The sequence below is a fragment of the Bombina bombina genome, chromosome 1 (assembly GCF_027579735.1).
Source record: "Bombina bombina isolate aBomBom1 chromosome 1, aBomBom1.pri, whole genome shotgun sequence".
Lineage (NCBI taxonomy): Eukaryota > Metazoa > Chordata > Amphibia > Anura > Bombinatoridae > Bombina > Bombina bombina.
The window spans coordinates 1,332,106,381-1,332,129,039 of NC_069499.1; the positions used below are offsets into that span (position 1 = coordinate 1,332,106,381).

General features: G+C 39.0%; 1 protein-coding gene across 1 annotated transcript in view; it reads left to right on the forward strand.

Annotated features, from left to right (window-relative positions):
- The window catches only part of FA2H (fatty acid 2-hydroxylase), a 123,354-nt gene that overhangs the window by 36,150 nt on the left and 64,545 nt on the right, over positions 1-22,659 (forward strand). The gene's annotated exons all lie outside the window — the stretch shown is intronic.

The window sequence follows — 22,659 nt, forward strand, 5'->3', positions numbered from 1 at the left end:
GCCGCCCCCTGCAGACTCGCGGCCAATAAGCCGCCAGCAGGGGGGGTGTCAATCAACCCGATCATACTCGATCGGGTTGATTTCTAGCGATGTCTGTCCGCCTGTTCAGAGCAGGCGGACAGGTTATGGAGCAGCGGTCTTTGTGACCGCTGCTTCATAACTGCTGTTTCTGGCGAGTCTGATGACTCACCAGAAACACGGGGCATCAAGATCCATGTGGAGCTTGATACATATGCCCCAGTATGTCTGTGCTTTGTGTGTAAGTGTGGTTAACATTTCTGATGCATGACATCCCGTTGCCTCTTGGTTTACCTTTGCTTTTGTTTGCACCAACCATGTTTATTTGTTTGTTCCTGCTGTTCTTCCAGCTTGTGTTTATTAGAATTTGCCACAGTTTCATTGCCTCCTAAATAACTGTGTACTGTCCTACTTTGCTGAACTGTATTCATTGTCAGTAGAAAAAGTGTAATCTCTGGCGCCCGGTTAGTAGTGAGTACACTATCCAAAAACCCCTTCCAAAGGCAAGGAAATAATTGGCCTCTTTAAAACCACTATGCAACTAGATTATATATAAAGTGATGGATGCACAACTAATAAGGAGCTAAAGTTTTACAAAAAAACTGTGAAATAGTTAAAATATAAATATATCACATAAAAACATATAATACAAAAGTTCCAATATCAATATTTTATTATATAATTGATCTATAGTGTGCACATTGGAAAAAAATATATATTTATATACATAAAAACAAATCAAATATTGAAATAATCCAAATCCTAAAATAATGAATTCATATACAGTACCACAAGTTCACAGATCCATATATCAAAGTATCTCCTTAAAAGGAAATTCTCACTAGAAGTCCAAAAATTCATGTGAAAAAGGAAGTCCAAAGAGTTAAACTAAGTACTGCATAGATATGGATTGGCTGGATGCAAATGGATGAATGCAGAAATCACTAAAACAGGTGTTCTGGCAGATCAGCCAACCCTTCAGATTAGTCAATTCCGTCACTTCCGGTGACATGGAATCAGATGTCTCACTGCAAATCCCCTCAGTGCGCATCGAGTCACAGCATTAAACATATATATGATGCACTGTAATTCCTCCATCTTCACTATCTTTTTGCCCCTTGAACCCACCAGGCAGAGGCAAAAAAAAATAGTGAAGATGGAGAATAACAGTACATTGTATATATTTCGGGTTAGCAAGCAGTTCTGTTGTAGAGAGTAGCTGGAGAATGTGGTGACAGAATTGGCTAATCTGAGGAATTGGCTAATCTGTCAGAACATCGTCAGAAAAAAAAGAGTCTGCAGGTATGACGGGCCCCTTGGGACAAGAAAGAGCTACTAGTTTCAGAGAGATTGCTATACACTGTATGAGATGTTTGGATTGACGAAAACAAGAAGAGCTGAGTATCCATGCACAGTTGGAGACCCAAGGATCAAAGGTACTTTGTGGATTGCTCCAGCCTTGCAGCACCTCTTGTTCCACCAACCTAGTTTACTAGACTGAACTTTATATCTGATTTGATACTTTGGGGCATATTTATCAAGCTCCGTACGGAGCTTGATTCCCCGTGTTTCCGGACCGCTGCTCCATAACCTGTCCGCCTGCTCTGAGGCGGCGGACAGAAATCAACCCGATCAAGTACAATTGAGTTGATTGACACCCCCTGCTAGCGGCTGATTAGAGGCGAATCTGCAGGGGGCGGTATTGCACCAGCAGTTCACAAGAACTGCTGGTGCAATGATAAATGCCGACAGCGTATGCTGTCGGGAATTTATGGATGTGCAGCGGACATGATACGCAACATCGTGTCCGCTTGCATGATAATAAATTGACCCCTTTGCCTGTTACATTTTATGTTGGCCTTGCTAGTATCCATTCTCTATCTTCATTGTATGCTGCATATACCGCTACAGATGCTGTTCTCTTCATATTTGCGTTTAGCCTCTGTTACTACTTAACCAGTACCAAGATAATGCAAGTGCTTATTTAAAACACAAGATTGCTGGCTATTTCTCTTTTGTTTGTCCTGTCTATGTCTACTGATTTTTCTCTGCTAGACCACTCTATGCTATTTTTCTTGGGCGGTCATTCTTTTCTTGTGCCCTGATTATTTCTACTTATATATTGTCCTTAGTATTATTATCTCCTTCACTTAAATTAGTTTTACTCCTTCAGTTGTCTTTTTTGTTATGGCTGTATCACTTCTATTGTCTTGGATATCTGCACCACTTGCCTCGTTTGTCTCTTTTGTTGTATTTTTCTGACCATGTTTCTTTGCTCTGACTGTATACATTGATTTTCACTCTTGCACTAAGTATATTTTACCCCTTAAAGAGACATGGAAACCACACATTTTCTTTTATGATTTAGATAGAGCCTAACATTTAAAAAAACAAAATAAAAATGTTCTAATTTACTTCTATTATAAAATGTATTTTATTATCTTGGAATCCTTTGTTAAAATGTAGGTAGGTAGGCTGAGGTACTCTCAAGTACTATATGGCAGCAGTTTTGCATAAATGGCATATTTTCCATTAGATGACTTGGTTGCAGTTTATGACTTTAAAATTAAACACTTTGCAATTGTAATATAAAATGTTTAATTATTTGTAGTAAGTACATCTCTGCAGTATACTTTCTATATTAATTGAACACTGCAGACTTCACAAGCCCAATCCTGCTACATATCTGTTCCTAATTGGTCTCAGCAGAGATAAAATGGTACTACAAATCAATGCTAACAAAATAGCAGTGGCTATCCTTGTCTAATCCAGCAAAAGATCTGGACTGGTTCATCCAAATAAGTTGAGTGGTGAGAAAATAGGAAACCATTTCAAGTTAAAGGTACATCATGAGACCCAGGGCTCCATGTACTAAGCAGTCAGCGAGCTACCCGCAACAAATCTCGCGTCAAAATTCGCAAACTGATATGTACAAAGCCGTCAATTATGTTAAAACTCGCATCTTTAAAATTGCGAGCGTACTTATCCGCCAAACCTCGCTACCGCTCCATTTTTCACTGTAATTAGACACATTTGACCACCAACTCGCCAAAAACGAATGTACTAAAAAATCTATTTGTCCGCTCGCTACAATTTCCGCTCCCACCTCGTTATTTTTGCCTCGCCACCTTTTAGGTGGCGGGCAAGGTACAAAACAATAGGAAAGTCAATCTAGACGCCAGTCTAGACATATATAAAAGGCAGTAATATCAGCATTGTACTTACAGCATAACTGGCGTCTAATTTGTCTCTCATTTCCATGTACATAAATTGCGCCCAATTTGTCGACTGTAATTAAAGAGTAATCTATATTTTAAATTTGTATTGTATAGTTGTCAATCTTTATAATTATTTTTATATTAATATTTATATATTATCAGATCCAGATGAAGCCATATCCAAATTGTAAATAAATATTACAAAAATAACGCTCTGTTATCACTCTTCAAAAACTTTTGAACAATAATAAAGTTGTTTAGATAAGTTGAACTTTTATAGGAGCAAAATTCTATTCCCGTGACTACTATGATGTTCGTGACACCTTGCATGTCACGTGTTAATAATTGGCCAGACAATTCAACTGAAAGTTAAGTACATCAGCTTAGTCGCGGCGAGCGAGGCGTCAAATTTATCAACAATCCGCAACTGCTCGCGGCGGGCTAGACTTGTCTATTTATTGGGGGAATATTAGTACATAGCGACAGCGGACACCATTTCGCCCGCGGCGAGTAACGGCGAGTTTATCCGCGTCTACAATGACGGATGAATTGACGGCTTAGTACATGGAGCCCCCAATGTTTTTCTTTCAATATTTAGAAACGGCATGCAATTTTAAACAACTTTCCAATTTACTTCTGTTATATAACTTGCTTCATTCTCTTGATATCCTTTGTTGAAAAGCATATCTAAATAGCCTAAGTAGCTGCTGATTGGTGGCTGCACTTAGATGCCTCGTCTGATTGGCTCACCCATGTTCATTGCTATTTCTTCAACAAATGATATCTAAAGAATTAAGCAAATTAGATAATAAGTAAATTGGAATGTTGTTTAAAATTGTATTCTCTATCCGAATCATGAAATCATTTTTTTGTGTTTCATGTCCCTTTAAATTACAGGAAAATTGGCTAAAATAAATAGATAAAGTATACTGAAAAGTTTTATTTATTATGTATAACTAAATATTCTTTATTACAATCACAGACATCCCAACCTGCAAAAACTCATTTCAGGGAGGTGGCTTCACCGGCTACTGCGCAACCCCCCCCCCCCCCCCGGAAAAAAAAAGTGGTTAATGTCCCTTTAAATTGTTACCTGGCCAAATAATTTATATCTTTTTTTTCTTTTCTTTTTTTATATATATAATATATGTGTGTGTGTGTGTGTGTGTGTGTATATATATATATATATATATATATATATATATATATATATATATATATATATATATATATATATATATATATATATAATGTTATCCACACTTTGTACTGCTCATGGCAGAAATTGTAAAACTGAATTAAAATACATAATTTTTTTAGATTACCTTTCTCTCACCATTACGAGACACCCTCCCCTCTGTTACAGGCATAGGTTGCTCCACGGCCACCTGACCTCTTAAGAGTATGGGAGTCTGCAAAATATAGAGGTATGGGAGTCTGCAAAATATAGAGGTATGGGAGCCTGCACAATATAGAGGTATGAGAGCCTACACAATATAGAGGTATGGGTGTGTCTGCACAATATAGAGGTATGGGTGTGTCTGCACAATATAGAGGTATGGGAGTCTGCACAATATAGAGGTATTGGAATGTCTGCAAAACATAGAGGTATGGGAGTCTGTACATCTCACCTATATATAACAGGTCTGCTGCTGTCCGCACTAGAGTAGAGTAGAGATCAGGAAGGGGGCAAAAAGTCTAGAGTGGAACGCAGTGACTATTTACATTGAGCTATAACGGAACAGTGACACCTAGAGGTAGAAATGAAAAGTGCAGGCACACATTTGATTTTTTTCTGGCACCGCTATTTCCAGGAGATTGTGTTTCATTTGCAGGTATCAGGGAGCTGCTATTTCAAAGCTGGAGACTCCTGGACCTTCTGGGAGAGTTGGGATGTCTGCAATCTTAAAGTGTTAGGTGTGACAAAAGGGCTCATGTTTACAGAACATGGATTGTGTCAAATTTAGTCTATAATTCAAATGGGGATTTATGTAGTCAGTTTGATAACAGAAAGGGGTGTAGTCACACTAACTGCTTCCCAGATTAACAGGAAAGTCATATTGTAGAAATATTCAAACAAAACTTTATTTAGCATCCTGTCCTGACATCTGATCAGAATCTCTACACCACAGCAGCTGTTTTCTCTGGCCATGTGCCCACTCCTATATAGTCTGTCATATTGTATTGCAGCATGTACAGATTATTATGGATCAGGTGTTTTGGTGCTGCCATAAGGGGGAAAATAAATGACTTGGACTTTTCAATATGTGTTTTGTCAACATGGAAGGAAATGTATGTACATGGATATAAATGCAGATGTTCCATAGTTGCCAACAGTCCCTGATTTCCAGGGACAGTCCCTGGATTTTGCTGTATGTCCCTGGATTTTTTTTTTGTCCCTGGAAATGTCCCTGGGAATGCTACCTCTTTTGCCCAACATTTGGTATGTATATATATATATACACACACATATACATATATAGATAGATAGATAGATAGATAGATAGATCTAGTTTATTATTTAAATATAATTAATTCCTAATGAAATAGTGTTATTATTGAAAGGGTTCACATATTATTTGTCTGCCTAATTTTAATGCTGTGTTATAAAAATAACCATATGCCCAGAATGTGTTCCAGAGACTGGGTAGGTGTAAGAGCTTGGTGCTGTAATCTGTATAATAAACTATGGATAAGTCTAAATTATACTATTACTGGGTGTTTTGATTGCAGAACTGAGTGGATGGAGCAGTTGAACAGTAGGTAGTCAATACTCCAGTAACCTGCATGCTTGCTCTGCTGCAAAGTGTCCCTGGAATTTTTTTTGAAATGTTGGCAACTATGATGTTCAGACATTGCATTTAAATGAAAAAGTTAATGCCAGCCCTGTATCTAATAGACTAAACATTTTTAGTGCTTATTTAGTATACAGTTGTTTCTTCAGTTCACAGGGAGTTAGCATTTGAACACAAATATTTAGGCCTTGATGATATAATCTTCGCTAGCTCAAATCTACTTTTTCTCGTCAACTCTCGCAGGGCTGCCCGGTGCAATGATCGTAAAAAAGGGTCAGTCACTGCGAGTGGCGAGATGGCTTTTATTAAAAGTATTGGAGCTCGCTGGTTAGGGAAACTTCGCTCCTTAGTGCGAAGTTAGCAGGGAGCAGGAGGAGCACTTTAAAACTAAAATCCTGCAGCCAATATCACTCACATTGCGCTGCTTTCTGCTTATAGCATCTTACATTCGCCTATATTTTAGTATGCATTTGTTTTTCTATTGGGGTTATAAGTGTTCATATTGTTTTGAGAAAAGCTTTGCCACCTTTTAGTTGGCGAGAAAAAACTGTGAGATTTGCAGACCTTTTCATATATGCCCATGGAACGCCTATGTTCAGCCCATTTTACGAAAAAACCCCAACAATTACGCTTTGCGTTTTGTATTTATAAGTTCATATTTTTGTGTGATTTGTGTACATCCAGTGTAATACAATTGCAATTTACACTGTGCATATTTAATTTGATGTATTCCTGTGTAAATTACATATACATTTTAGTTTCTTGTTAACATACGATTTTTGGTGCAGAATTTTGTTACGATTTTTGATGCACCTTAACAATACAATTTTTCCCTGCTTATTTTTGTGTGAATGGTTTAAATATTTGTTTTGTATGATGTTTAAAATACAAATTTATTTGTCCATTTTTCATATGAAAATGCAGTATACGCCCCTTAGCGAGACACCCTGTTTTCAGGGTAAGAAGTGGCTTTAGATCATTCCACCAGGGAAATAGGACTGGCGAACATTTGTTAATAATCTTAGTTTTTTTTTTTTGTTTTTTTTTTAAAGCTCTCACATTACTAATCATTCACATAATGTCATAACACTGCATGATATGTGAGAGTTTTAACCCTTTCGTGTCGGGGTTAACATGTCTACATTGGAACAACTGTTCCGATGTAAACAAATGTAAATCTTGCGATCATGCACATGAGCACGAGATTTAAATGATGGAATCTCATCAGGGGGCGTCCCTATGATGCTAGGCATGCCCTCCAGACCACGATCCTATCATGGAAGCGCCAGTGGCTTCAGGAAAGCCAAGCGATTAGGACGTTGTATTTCGTCCTTCGGCACTAAAGCCCAGCAAAATTCGTACGTAATACAAAGTCCTAACGTCGTTAAAGGGTAAAAAAACAAAACAAAAAACCCCCTAAATATTTGTGTTCAAATACTAACTCCCTGTGAATAAAATAAACACCCTGCCCACGATTTGCCATTCACTGTTAACCACCTTTACACAAGGTGATCCACATGATAATGGGAATATGTGCTAAATAATACTATGTTTCTCTACATATACAAACACACATATATTCACACAAACACACACCCATATACACACATACACATACAGTTGTAATCAAAATTATTCAGGTTTATTGTCAAAATGTACAGCCTTTCAGCTGTTTGCAATGAACAAATCAAACAAAAGCAATTGAAATAGCTCAATACAGCGAATGCTTCAAGTGGTTTCCCCAAATTCAACTGAAAATGCAACTTTGAATGAATTCTACAGTCTCAAAATTATTCAACCCCCTGAATAGAATCCCTCACAACAGCACAAATATGCAAAAAAGGTGTTGTCTGAAGCACACCTGATACAACTAATCAAGGGCTTCATTAGTTGCACCAGGTGTGCGTGAGCTAGAACACATTAAATACCTGAACTGGCTAGAGTTTTGTTGAATGTCACGCTTGACTGCATGTTAGAAATATGGCTAAGTCAAAAGAATGGTCCAAAAAGTTAAGAGAAGAGAACATCAACCTTCTCAAACAAGGAACAGGATACAAAATTATAGCAAAGGCACTGAATGTAACTAGAGACACTGTTGGAAGCATAGTTCACAAGTTCAAAGTTAAAGAAACAGTGATTGCACTACCTGGAAGGGGCAGAAGAAGGTTGCTATCAACGGCTGCAACCAGATTTCTTAGAAGGCAGGTTGAGGAAAACCCTTGAGTTACTGCAGCAAGACTTGGCAGCAAGAGGCAGTGAGGTTTCAGTTTGCACAGTAAGGCGAGTACTAAACAAAGAAAGTTTCCATGCCAGAACTCCAAGATGTACATCACTACTGACCCAAAGGTTGGCTCCAATATGCTCAAAATCATATAAATAAGCCACAGAAGTTTTGGGATTCTGTTCTGTGGAGCAATGAAACAAAAGTGAAACTTTTCAGCCCGATGGATCAGCGGTATGTCTGGAGGAAGAAGAATGAAGCATACGCTGAAAAGAACACCCTGGGGCTGTTTTGCACTGGCACTGGAAATCTGCTGCATGTGGAAGGCAAGATGGATTCTTTGGAGTAACAGGAAATCCTAGGAAGCTTGGGCATCATTGGACCTTCCAAGAGGACATTGATCCCAAGGATACCTCCAATTCCACCAAGACTTGGTTGCAGAAGAAGTCCTGGAATATTCCACAGTATCCATCACAGTCACCTGACTGGAACCCCATAGAAAATCTCTGGTGGGATTTGAAGAAGGCGGTTGCAGCACCCAAACCCAAGAATATTACTGAACTGGGGGCCATTGCTCATGAGGATTGGGCTAAGATTCCTCAGGAATGCTGCCAGAAGCTAGAGCCTGGCTTGTTTGCAGCAGGACATAACAGCAAAAGGGTGCTCTACTATGTTCTAAAAATGCTTGCCATGAAGGGGTTGAATACTTTTGAGACGGCAGAATTTATGAAAAGTTGCATTTTCAGTTGAATCTGGGGAAACCACTTGAACCTTTCGTTGTGTTGAGCTATTTTAATTGCTTTAGTTTGATCTGTTCATTGCAAATTTTGACAATAAACCTGATTTGCAATGGGGGTTGAATAATTTTGATTGTAACTGTATACTATGCAGCCACCAAGCAGCATGAAAGTATTAACTTTACTGTCAATTTAATGTGCTTATTTACGTTCACTTGCATTGCATTTCAACTGTGTTCTGATATTGGTAATAATAATAAATCGTACAAACTGTTTATTTTCTTAAAAAAATGAGAGGGAACATTAGAATGCCTTTTATACACACCTTTCAGCAATTTTGCAAAATTGAGAATTCTGTGGTAAAAAAACAACAACTTTGCAAAGCAAATTAAAGGGCCACTGTAAGTAAATATTTTCTATGCCTGTTACTAACTAACTACCCCAAATACGCTTTTTATCAATAGCATTTCATTAACATATCTCTACCGTATATCAGAAATCTTGTCTGCAAATGTAATTGTTTTCCAAACCCACTTCGTGGGTATCCTTTGCTCTGTACCAATCCGTTTACAATACCTAGGTTTCAAAATGGCGCTTTAAACACAAAGTTATTGGTTTAAGAATTTTGAACATGCAGTGCTGAAAATAGTGGGCAGGATAACGTGACATCATCGGCGAATAAAAGATATAACTTTTAGAACGTTATGAAACTTCGTTTTGGAGAAAATATAGGTCAGTAGGTTTTAATTAATGTTTATTAACTTTAATATGTTAGTTGTTTAGCTTAAAAATTATAACAGAAAGTAATCCTTTAATTTAATCATTGGAAACAGTTCTGTCATACTGTTGTTGTGTCGCAGTATAACTCTAAAAACTCTGAATATGAATAAGCATTATTTAAATATGTTAAAGATAATAGTTTGGTATGAATGTTTAAAAAAGAGCTTTTTTAACATGCACTGCAACTAAACCTTAAAGGGACATTGTTCGTTTAACTTTCTAAGTTACTTCTATTATCAAATTTGCTTCATTCTCTTGTTGAAGAAGCAGCAACACAGTACTGGGAGCTGCACTACTGGGAACAAGCTGAATTCATTGGTGAACCAATAACATGAGACATATATCTTCAGCCACCAATCAGCAGCTTCTAAGTTTATTTAGGTATCCCTTTCAACAAAGGATATCAAGAAAACAAAACAAATTAGATAACAGAAGTAAATTGGAAAGTTGTTTAAAATCACATTCTCTATCTGAATCATGCCCCTTTAAACACAACAAGTTTTTTTTTCTTAACTCTTGTTACAACAGTAAAGGAGGCAAGGGAGCATTAGTTGGTATAGGTAAATAAAAAAACAGAACTACAGTATGAAACCGTCTAATATTTGTGGCTAGGCATTAGGGACTCTGAGCTCAGGAGGTTGATGGGGTGGGTTCAGTTTCTGGAGTTTGATGGGGGGGCAGTAGGGTTTCAGTTTTGTGGGCGAGGTTGTGTCACATGGGGATGGGGCGACATGTGGATAATGGATGGGATTGTGGGTACTTTTTATACTGGCCCCTTTTTATATCTTAATCACCTTTGGCTCTGTTTTACAACAGTATGGTATTTCAGGTTCAAACATAACATAGCAACGCCTCTTTCAAGTGTCTAGAATAGAGAATATATATGAGGGGCCGAGAGGAAAAATGCAGTGCCATTGCTAGAACTAAATGTAGGAGAGGAAAACAAAACTGTTAGTTGGGTAAACCAAATTCATAGAATAAAAGGAGCACATATAAACTATGTACTGTAATTAATTGGGTCACAAAATGAAAACACAGTTAGTGACAAATTAATCGGTTTGGAAATGTCGTCAAGATGTTTATTAGTTTTGTTTGGTTAACAGTTTTATTTTAATTTTGGATATTGCAAATTTATCAGTTGATATCAATCTCTCTTTAAATAAAATAAATGCTGCAGAGAAATCAAGTTCAGCGTCTTGTGAGTTCCCATCCTTAAAGGGACAGTAAACGCCTTATAATTACAAGGTATTTCTGTTGTGTTGCTATAGAAAAACATCACCCCAGTTTAAACATTTTTAGAACAAATTAATATTGTTTTTTTTTTTACTGCAATTATCTTTCAGTAGCCAAAGTCCACCCACCATTTGCATTATTTGGTGAAGCCAATCTAGGATTTAGTCTACTGACAACAAAGCTGGTCTTTTTTCATAAATGTAGTATACATTGCATTGTTTTGTAGTTGTTATCTGATAATTCCAATTAGGGACAGATATGTAGCAGAATTAGGTTTGAGAAGTCAGCAGGGTGAATTGCATGTTCTGAGAAATAGAAATTGCTGATTTTTTGTGAATGTCCCTTAATTGGCTTTTCAATGAATAGTAAATATTTGAGATGTAAAACTTAGCTTGGGTTGAGGGCCCTGTCAAGAGCTGCACTGTTGTAAATCAATCAGTTCTCATGAAGGTGATCTACAAAACAGCTGGGTTCGTAGGTTTACATGCTAAGGGGGTTCAGGTGAGAGGAGAGGAACAGAGGTAGGAAAATGTTAGTGTATATTGTATGCATCCCTGAACAGTAGAATCTTTAAAGAGTGCTTGATACTATGAAAACGAGGGGAGTCTTGTGGAGCGAGGCAGAGAGTTCCACAAGATAGGGGCCAATCTGGAGAAGTCATGTAGACATGAATGTGAAGAGGTATCAAGAGAAGAGGAGAGAAGGCGGTCATGAGCAGAGTGAAGGGGATGGGAGGGAGAGTATCTGGAGATGAGGCCTGAGATATAGGTAGGAGCAGTGTTATTGAGGGCTTTGAAATCATGATTTTGTGTTTTATTCTGAAGGTTAGAGGAAGACAGTGAAGGCATTAGCAGAGAGGTGCAGTAGAGAGGTGTGGAAGATCAGCCTGGCAGATGCGATCATTATGGATTGTAAAGGAGATAGATGGCAGCAAGGAAGACCAGAGAGGTTGGAGTTGCAATAGTCTAGATGGGAAATGATGAGAAAGTGGATTCAAATCTTAGTTGTGTCTTGTCTGAGGAAGTGGCAAATTTTGGAGATGTTTTAAGGTGGAAATGGCTGGAACTGGCCAAAGACTGGATGTTAGACGTGAAAGAAAGATCTGAGTCAAGTGTGACCACAAGACATTGGGCATGCGGGGTTGAGGTAATGATGTTGTTATCAACAGTTATAGAAAGATGGGGAACAGAGATTTTGAAAGTGGGGGGGGGGGAGATAAGGAGCTCTGTTTTGGAGAGATTTAGCTTAAGGTAGTGAGAGGACATCCAGGATGAAATATTTGAAAGACAGTTAGTGATACGAGTTTGTAAGGAAGGGTATAGGTCTGGTGAAGAGAGGTAGATTTGGGTATCATCCGCATACAAATTATGTTGAAACCCATGGGACTTTATTAAGGAACCTATAGATGATGTATAAATTGAGAAGAGAAGGGGACCAAGGACAGAGCCTTGTGATAGCCCAACGGAAAGTGGTACAGGGTCAGAAGATGTGCCAGAGAAGGCTAAATTAAAGGTACGATTAGACAGGTAGGAGGAGAACCACATAAGTGCTATGTTGCAGATGCCGAAAGATTGGAGGGTTTGGAGCAAGAGATGGTGGTCAACAGTATCAAAGGCTGCAGACAGATCGAGAAGGATTAACAGAGAGCAGTGGCCTTTTAATCTTGCTGTAATTAGGTAATTTGTAACCTTAATGATTGCTGTCTCTGTAAAGTGTTGGGGGTGAAACCCAGATTACAATGATTAAAGAGGGAGTTTAATGTGAGGAAATTTGATATGCCTTTCCAGAAATTTTGAGGCAAGAGGGAGTAGGGAAATAAGGCAGTAGTTGGATTAAGAGAAGGTTATTGTCTGCCTTTAGCTAAGCAGCAAACAAAGGGGAGACTAAGATCTTGTGCCATTGTTATGAAGTGACCCATACTAGGATCCAAATAAGGGCAAGATTTACCCTTTTTATGGCCCTTGGGAGGAGATGTTTATTTAAAAAAAATAATAATAAAGAAAACAGAAAAAAAAGGACTGCAATTCCCAAAATGTATTTCAGAAAGGGAGGTGTAGGTAACCTGTACTTAACAACTACTTGTGTGCTAAATAGAAGCACCAAATGGGGTGCCAATCAGTGGCGTAGTGTGGGTTGTCAGCACCCAGGGCAAGGCAAGTATTGCGCCCCCTAACATATTAGCACTGACTAAGTCTCTTCCACCAGTGCAGTGGGGATTGGCAAATTTGCTTTGAATCTAGGAGCCAGCTAAACAACTTAGGAGACAGTTGTTTTTTTTTTTGTTTTTTTTTAAACAATCAAAGCTTTATTTTTAACGACAGAAATAACAGATCTTAAATTTACAAATAAGGAAGACTAGAACCAAACATCATGAGCATCTAATTTATGCACTGTAAAAAAGTAAGTAAAATTTAGACTGTCACTTACCAAACACATATATTTTTTATTACAGGCAGCAGTAGGCTAGCACTAAACTTCCTTGTCGCCTCACTTCCTGAGTTTCAACCGCACAAAACTACAGTCAGGCTACAGACCAGATTGTCAGGATTACCTGGTGTGAGGGCAGGTTAATACCCATGTTTACTAATCAGCTGATTATTTCACCTGTGATCCAGTTCAGATATTTTGAAGATCTGGCCTGTTAGGGAGGCCTGAGAATAGGTTTGAAAACCCATGTGCTATATCAATGAAAAGGCTTCCTTATCTATGTCTGAGGAAACAATTGAAAATACACATTTTAGTATCTAACTCTCCCACTCCCCATTGGGAGCATGATTATTTTATTCCCATTTACATAGCTTTTCTATTTGCAGTACTTAAAGGGACAGTAAACCTTAAAAATAATGTTATATAATTCTGCACATAGTGCAGAATTATATAACATTATTTAGGTGCTATAGCCATAAAATCATTTTTTACCTTTTAAAATGTAAAAATGTCAGCGCTTTTACAGACCCGCTCTCTGTCACAGGAGCGAGCTGCACTTAGTGCTATGGCGCGGTCGGGCCGGGCTGTGACTATACAGCTGGCCCGATGCGCTGACTGAATATTACAGACCCGCTCAGCAGAGAGCAGAGAGCGGGTCTATAAAAGCGCTGACATTTTTACATTTTAAAAGGTAAAAAATGATTTTATGGCTATAGCACCTAAATAATGTTATATAATTCTGCACTATGTGCAGAATTATATAACATTATTTTTAAGGTTTACTGTCCCTTTAAGTACTGATATTTTCAGTATAGGTGGGGATACAACAGGCATAAACAACTATTCCAAATGACAAAATAAAGGTAAAGGAGCTATTTGTAAATTATTTAATACACTCCATTGGGAACTCAATGGAGAACATATTACAGTACCCTTTAATTAGGCTGACCATATTGCCGCTTTAAAAAGGGACACATATGAAATATACATATGTCAGGGCTGTTTAAAGAAATGTTTTGTATAAGAAACTTGACTTACTGTATGCATTTTTCATATGTGTCACTTTTTAAAGCGGCAATATGGTCACCCTACCTTTAATGGGCAAAACACTGTTTAATTACAACATTTTTCTCTGCACGTGCATGTGAGCATGGCTAGATATTAGAAAAGTAAAACAAATGCTCCTAAAATCTAAAAAAAAGCCCTCTGGGAAACAATTCAAAATATCATATAAAAATAAAAGCTATTACCTGCACTACAAAGCTAGTTTCAACTGGACCCACAAAAATATATACACAGTAGCTTTAATCCAGAAAAAAACACATACAATAGCACCAGCAATATAACAAAATAACCACCTGTGGTTACTCAGTTGCACCAGATTTATGGACAATTTCCTATTATTTTTAGAAGATTGTTCTCATCAGAGACTTTTTAAATATATATATATTTTATCATTTGGTTTTCTTTATATGTTTACCCACAGGGGGTTATTTTGTTATATTGTTGGTGCTTTTGTATGTGTTTTTTTTCTGGATTAAAGCTACTGTGGATATATATTTGTGGGTCCAGTTGATACTAGCTTTTTATCGCAGGTAACAGGTTTTTATTTGTATAAGCATAGCTAGATATTCTCAGTGCACCAACATTTTAAATATTGTAGCTGGAATGTCCCTTTAATACAATAATTGTCAGCATTAGGATCATGAAAAGAAATGTTTATGACTTTATCATCACTTTAATGCAGAAATTACATGCGCTAACAAATTACATGTCAGTTTTGCATGAGAAAAGTCTTAGGAAATTATAGTAACTCAGGATATAGAAACTGGATCCCCTTTATAAAATCTAGATTCTATAAGAATTTTTAATGTGACACAACCACATTAGAGGGTCGACATGATATACTGTAGCGTATCATGTCCGCCAGACATCGCTGAATGCCTACGCTGTCAGCATTTATCATTGCACAAGCAGTTCTGGTGAACTGCTTGTGCAATGCCGCCCCCTTCAGTTTCGCAGCCAATCGGCTGCTAGTAGGTGGTGTCAATCAACCTGATCGTACACGATCAGGCGGATTGATGTCCGCAGCCTAAGACCGCTGCTTTTTCATTCCTTTTTCTGGTGAGCCTAAAGGCTTGCATGGAAACAGGGCTATTTGGCCCCATTCGGGCCATGATAAATCGTCCCCCAGGTGTTGGATATGATAAATAGAATATCGTTGCATATTTCAGATCATGTGGGAAGAAGAGATTTAAACAATTGAATTTTTAATTCCAGAGTATCATTTTACTGATGTATTGTGGGATGTGGATGTTGTGTCACACTGTATCATAGTGTAACTTGACAGCTCTACCCAATGCCCATTGTCTTGCACTGAATTCTAGTTTTTTATTTTCCAAAAACAGCTTTATTAATATTAGAAAAGCAAGTTACAATGTGCATTGTCAAAGCTCAGAGTTATCACAATGTACATATATTATTTTCATGCAACAAGTATTGCTGTCATAATTTTCAAACATATCAACGGTAACATCAACAAAAACACTCATTGATATCATAAAGAAAAATTATATTCTGTCGGAATAATGGGCCTAACGTCTCTTTTCGCATCATTGGTACTAAATTCTAGTTTTAATAATTGTTTTGGGATTTTTGCTATTTATATATTGTTTGATCTAAATGCATCACATACCCAGATTATCCATTACATATATAAAGAAAATGACAGTGAAGTATGTCACTCTCCTTTCAATGTCATTGTGTAAAATATTGATCTGCCAGTAGGATTGGGAGTGACTAGTTGCTATGACTTGCTTCAAATGACAGGTGTGCGTGCAGATAATATGGCCCATCCTGACAAAGTGCTATTTCAGAGGACGAAGGTTGAAGGTGTGTACATGACAAGCAGATATCTAGTAGTCATTGCTGGTATCACTAGGTTAAAGGGACATAAAAGAGATAAAAGAGCAAATTGAAAATGCTGTAGGACAGGATGTTATTATTGCACATTGTTTGCATATAACGGATTAAACACATAGTAAAAGTATTCTCCAGAGAAGCAGCACACTACTGGGTGCTAGCTGGTCACATTTGGTCAGGGTCACCAATACAAATATTGGGGGCTTTTACTAAATCATTGATCCATGTACGTGCACACTTTATTCTTGAGTGTAGTCAAACATGAAAATGCTGTAAAGGTAATAACACACAAACAAAAAAATACACACAGAAACACTCTCACAGACACTCAGAAACACACACTCACACAGATACACACACAATCACAGACAAACTCACAGAAACACTCACTCTCACTCACAGAGACACCCACCCACAGACACACACCCATAGACATAAAGAAACACACACACACATGCAGACACACTGACAATATCACCTTCCAGATTTATCTCAGGAGGGACCCTAGATAAAGTGCACAGCAGCCAATGATATGATATCTGTTTACATTTTATAATGCTCCCACGGTATGGTACATTAGTTCATCTACACAGACAAAGATCTGCAAATATTATAACCCAAAATTACTTAAATATTTATATAGTCACTACAAGTTCACTCAGCCTTCTCCAGACTCATCTGTCACCATTAGCAAACCCTTCTTTTTCCCAGAAAGATCCGCACATAGTTAATAAGAGGGAGGCTAGCGGCGTGGAGGCTGCAGTTTATTAATTGTGAGGAGTGTGACATCACACAAGGGAGTTCAGCCACCACATTGGAGTATTCGACTGGTAGCGATAGCGGAATGAACAGCAGCAGCTTGGCAACCAGCAAGTAACTTTTATGCTTTGCTGTTTATCTGCTGTTGAATATTTCTTCCATTAGTACTTGTAGGACACCTGCCACTGGTTACTGAATACGCCTGGGTGTGGTTAATCCTATACGATCGGGCTGATTGACACCACCAGCTAGCAGCCAATTGGCCATGAATCTGCAGGGGGCGGCATTGCACATGCAGTTCAACAGAACTGCTTGTGCAATGATAAATACCGACAGCGTATGCTGTCTGCATTTATCGATGTGCAGTGGACATTATCCGATATATCGGACCATGTCCGCTCGCACCTTAATAAATAGGCCCCTAAGGGCCTATAGTAGACCTGAAACATTGTAGCTGTTTGTTCCTATGGACTCTGTGATGAAAGAATAAAGGTCTTTTTAACAAGATTCTGGAATCTATACGTGTCCTTTCAACAAAGTATACCAAGAGAACAAAGTAAATTTGATTATAGACGCAAACTTAGAATATGCAATTTCAAAATATTTTTTATCTGAACCATTGCTTTTTTTTGTTTACTCTCATGTCTTTTTAAAGTTGAAGGGAACAGTCTACCAGATTGTGAACAGTTTTAAAGTGACACTAAAGTAAAAATTAAACGCGAATGAAGTGTACTGATTTTCTTTTTTTACCGTTTAAAGAAGTTTTTTTAGATGTCCTCTGAAAAACTGTGGGCAGATTGTGGTGAAAGGAATTTTCTTTTTAATCAGTGATGTATAATAATTCTGCATATCTTAGTGGGATACAGTTTTCAAAAACCAGTTGCATGTAGCTGAATAGTAATACCACATAATACTTCAGCTGGGATGTCTCATTTTCTTTCATATTTTCAAAGAATTGTTCAGTGTAAATAGGGCTAGATTACAAGTGGAGCGCAAAATATTGCTTTCATATTTGTGCTCCACTAAGTAATACCAATGTGCGCTGGTATAAAAAAGTTAGCCGAAATGCTGTAAATCACTTCCATAGATTCCAATGGGAGCCTCATTCTCATGCCGGGAGACATGGCATGAGGACTAGCGCAGCGAAGGAGGTAAGTCGCGCAACGATGGGCATCAAATTGAAATATATATGTATATGCTTATATACATATACATTTATGTGTTTACATGTGTAAATAAATGAAAACTTAACATTTATTCAGTATGAAAAAGTTAAAAGTCCATAATCCACATGCTTGTAAAAACAGCAAGACAATACACAAAGCAAACAGCTGTGCAGGAAATACTTTTCAGCTAAAAAGCCTTAATCATAGCTAGTCTAAAAAGTGAAAAACACACTAGTTATAACCCTTCCTGAACAGCTATTGGTTAAGAACAAAGAATTACACAGCTGAGAGGTAATCATATATAAAGCCTTAAAGGGGAATTTCCATCTCAATAATAGATTTTACACATAATAGATATATACACACTTTAAATTTTACATTGTAATAATGAGCATTATCTGAGACTAAATGTCAGCTGCTTAAACACATTCTGCCCAAAAGAACAGTAGATTTCAGTGGCTATAAAATACATGGTAAAGATCATCCTATATAATAAAAGGCCAAGTGTGTTTGTCCGAAGCTGTCATGCGCAGTAGACAGCACAGCACGAGGACAAACACACCTGGCCTTTGAGAGTCTCTAAGTCTCTGCTCTGCAGCGAGCAGAAGTGGGCGTGACCGAGCGTGGCCGGGGGCGTGGCCGAACGTGAATGGGCGGGGCCAGGCAGGCCGTGAAAGGCTGTGCAGTCTGAGAGCTCAAAACAGCTCAAAAGAGGGGAGAGAGGGGGTAGGGAAAATATAAGAAAGGTGAGAGAGAGATCAAGAGGGGAGATAAAGAGAGCACAAGAGAGGGAGCAAAAGAGAGGGGGAGGGAGAGCAAAAGAAAGGGGACAGAGAGATCAAAAGAAAGGGGGGGGAGAGAAAGAGAGGGGGGGGGGAGAGAGAGAGGGGGAGGAGAGAGAGAGGGGGGAGAGATGAGAGAGAGAGAGGGGAGGGGGAGGGAGAGAGAGAGGGGAGGGGGAGAGAGAGAGAGAGAGGGGAGGGAGAGAGAGAGGGGGAGTGAGAGAGGGGAGGGGGAGAGAGAGAGGGGAGGGAGAGAGGGGAGGGGGAGAGAGAGAGGGGAGGGGGAGAGAGAGAGGAGAGGGAGGGGGAGGGAGAGAAAGAGGGGAGGGGGAGTGAGAGAGGGGAGGGAGAGAGAGGGGAGGGAGAGGGAGGGGAGGGAGAGGGGAGGGAGGGAGAGGGGAGGGAGAGGGAGGGAGAGAGAGAGGGGAGGGAGAGAGAGAGGGGAGGGGGAGGGGGAGAAAGAGTTGGAGAGAGAGAGGGGGGAGAGAGGGGAGAGAGGGGGAGAGAGGGGAGAGGGAGGAGAGAGAGAGGGGGGGGGAGAGAGAGAGGGGGGGAGAGAGAGAGATAGAGGGGAGAGAGAGAGATAGAGGGGGGAGAGAGAGAGATAGAGGGGAGAGAGAGAGATAGAGGGGAGAGAGAGGGGAGAGAGAGAGATAGAGGGGAGAGAGAGGGGGGGAGAGAGACAGGGGAGAGAGCGCAAAAGAGAGGAGGGAGAGAGAGCACAAAAGAGAGGGGTGAGAGAGAGCACAAAAGAGAGGGGGAGAGAGAGCGCAAAAGAGGGGGGGAGAGAGAGAGAGTGCAAAAGAGGGGGGATAGAGAGAGCGCAAAAGAGGGGGGGGGAGAGAGCGCAAAAGAGAGGGGGGAGAGAGAGCGCAAAAGAGAGGGGGGAGAGAGAGAGCTCAAAAGAGAGGGGGGAGAGAGAGTGCAAAAGAGGGGGGAGAGAGAGCGCAAAAGAGGGGGGGATAGAGAGAGCGCAAAAGAGGGGGGGAGAGAGAGAGCGCAAAAAAGGGGGGGATAGAGAGCTAGCGCAAAAGAGGGGGGAGAGAGAGAGCGCAAAAGAGGGGGGAGAGTGAGAGCGCAAAAGAGAGGGGGAGAGAGAGAGCGCAAAAGAGGGGGGGAGAGAGAGAGCGCAAAAGAGAGGGGGGAGAGAGAGCGCAAAAGAGAGGGGGGGAGAGAGAGCGCAAAAGAGAGGGGGGAGAGAGAGAGATCAAAAGAGAGGGGAGAGAGTGCAAAAGAGGGGGGGGAGAGCGCAAAAGAGGGGGGAGAGAGAGCGCAAAAGAGAGGGGGGGGAGAGAGAGATCTCAAAAGAGAGGGGGAGAGAGAGCAAAAGAGAGGGGCAGGGAGAGAGCGCAAGGGGTGGGACCGCTGTACCCTGCAAAAAATGGCCCGTGTGAACGGGCTTTAGGACTAGTTACATATAATGCGCTAAAGCAATATTATAACGTTGTAGCTCAGAGGGGTACTATACACACTGCTCACGTACTATAAAAAATTCCTTACAAAAAGAGCTTTATCATCACATGGATATATAATATATTTTCATTCATCTATATTAACCTAAATCATAATAGTAGAGATCTTAAGATCTTACTTAAAGGGACAGTCTACACCAGAATTTTTTATTGTTTTAAAAGATAGATAATCCTTTTATTACATATTCCCTACATTTGCATAACCCACACAGTTATATAAATACACTTTTTACCTCTGTGATAACCTTGTATCTAAGCCTCTGCAAACTGCCCCCTTATTTCAGTTCTTTTGACAGACTTGCATTTTAGCCAAACAGTGATAGCTCCCTGGAACTTCACATGCTTGAGCACAGTGTTATCTATATGACACACATGACCTAACACCCTCTAGTGGTGAAAAACTGTTAAAATGCCCTGAGAGAAGAGGTGGCATTCAAGGGCTTAGAAATTAGCATATAAACCTCCTAGGTTTAGCTTTCAACTAAGAATACCAAAAGAACAAAGCAAAATTGGTGATAAAAGTAAATTGGAACATTGTTTAAAATTACATGCCCTATCTGAATCATGAAAGTTTATTTTGGACTAGACTGTCCCTTTAAATTAAAAAACTGAACTGGGATTAGCTCCTAACGGGTATCAAACCATGGTTTATTGTGCCGCTGGTGGTAATGATAACCACTATGCTAGAGAAGTTGTAGTGAGATACCAATATGGCAACATCATTTTATACCTAATAGTGTATTATACACCTAACCAATATAAACAGCAAATACTTCACCAAAAAAGACCATCAGCTAGATTACGAGTTTTGCGGTATGAATAAAAAAGCAGCGTTAAGGCTCATAATGCTGCTTTTTCATTACCGCTGGTATTACGAGCCTTACAGGTTTAGGGGCACAGCACACTTTTTTGGCCATACCGCAAATTAACTTACGCAATTTGTGTAAAGTCTTTTTTCAATGGGACTTCCATAGCACCGATATTACAAGCTTTTTTCTAGGAGGAAAAAAAGTGAGCGGTACAGCCTATCCCGCAAGATTTGTAACGCATTCTAAAGTTAGTAGTTATGAGTTTTACGCTACAAAGCTGTAGCATAAAACTCATAACTAAAGTGCTAAAAAGTACACTAACTCCCATAAACTACCTATTAACCCCTAAACCAAGGCCCTCCCGCATCGCAAACACTAAAATACATTTATTAACCCCTAATCTGCCACTCCAGACATCGCCGCCACTATAATAAACCCCTAAACCGCCGCACTCTTGCCTCGCAAACACTAGTTAAATATTATTAACCCCTAATCTGCTGTCCCTAACATCACCGCAACCTACATTACAGTTATTAACCCCTAATTTGCCGCCCCCAACGTCGCCACCACTATACTAAAGTTATTAACCCCTAAACCTAAGTCTAACCCTAACACTCTCTAACTTAAATATAATTAAAATAAATCTAAATACAAATTCCTATCATTACCTAAATAATTCCTATTTAAAACTAAATACTTACCTCTAAAATAAACCCTAAGATGGCTACAATATAACTAATAGTTACATTGTAGCTTGCTTAGGTTTTATTTTTATTTTACAGGCAAGTTTGTATTTATTTTAACTAGGTAGAATAGTTACTAAATAGTTATTAACTATTTACTAACTACCTAGTTAAAATACATACAAATTTACCTGTAAAATAAAACCTAACCTGTGTTACAATAAAACCTAACCTTACACTACAATTAAATAAATTAAATTATTTAAATACAATTACCTAAATTACAAAAAAAACAAACACTAAATTACACAAAATAAAAAAAGAAATGATCAGATATTTAAACTAATTACACCTAATCTAATAGCCCTATCAAAATAAAAAAGCCCCCCCAAAATAAAAAAAAAACCCTAGCCTATAATAAACTACCAATAGCCCTTAAAAGGGCCTTTTGCGGGGCATTGCCCCAAAGAAATCAGCTCTTGTACCTGTAAAAAAAAATACAAACACCCCCCCAACAGTAAAACCCACCACCCACACAGCCAACCCCCCCCCAAAAAAAAACCCTAGCCTATAATAAACTACCAATAGCCCTTAAAAGGGCATTTTGATGGCCATTGCCCCAAAGAAATCAGCTCTT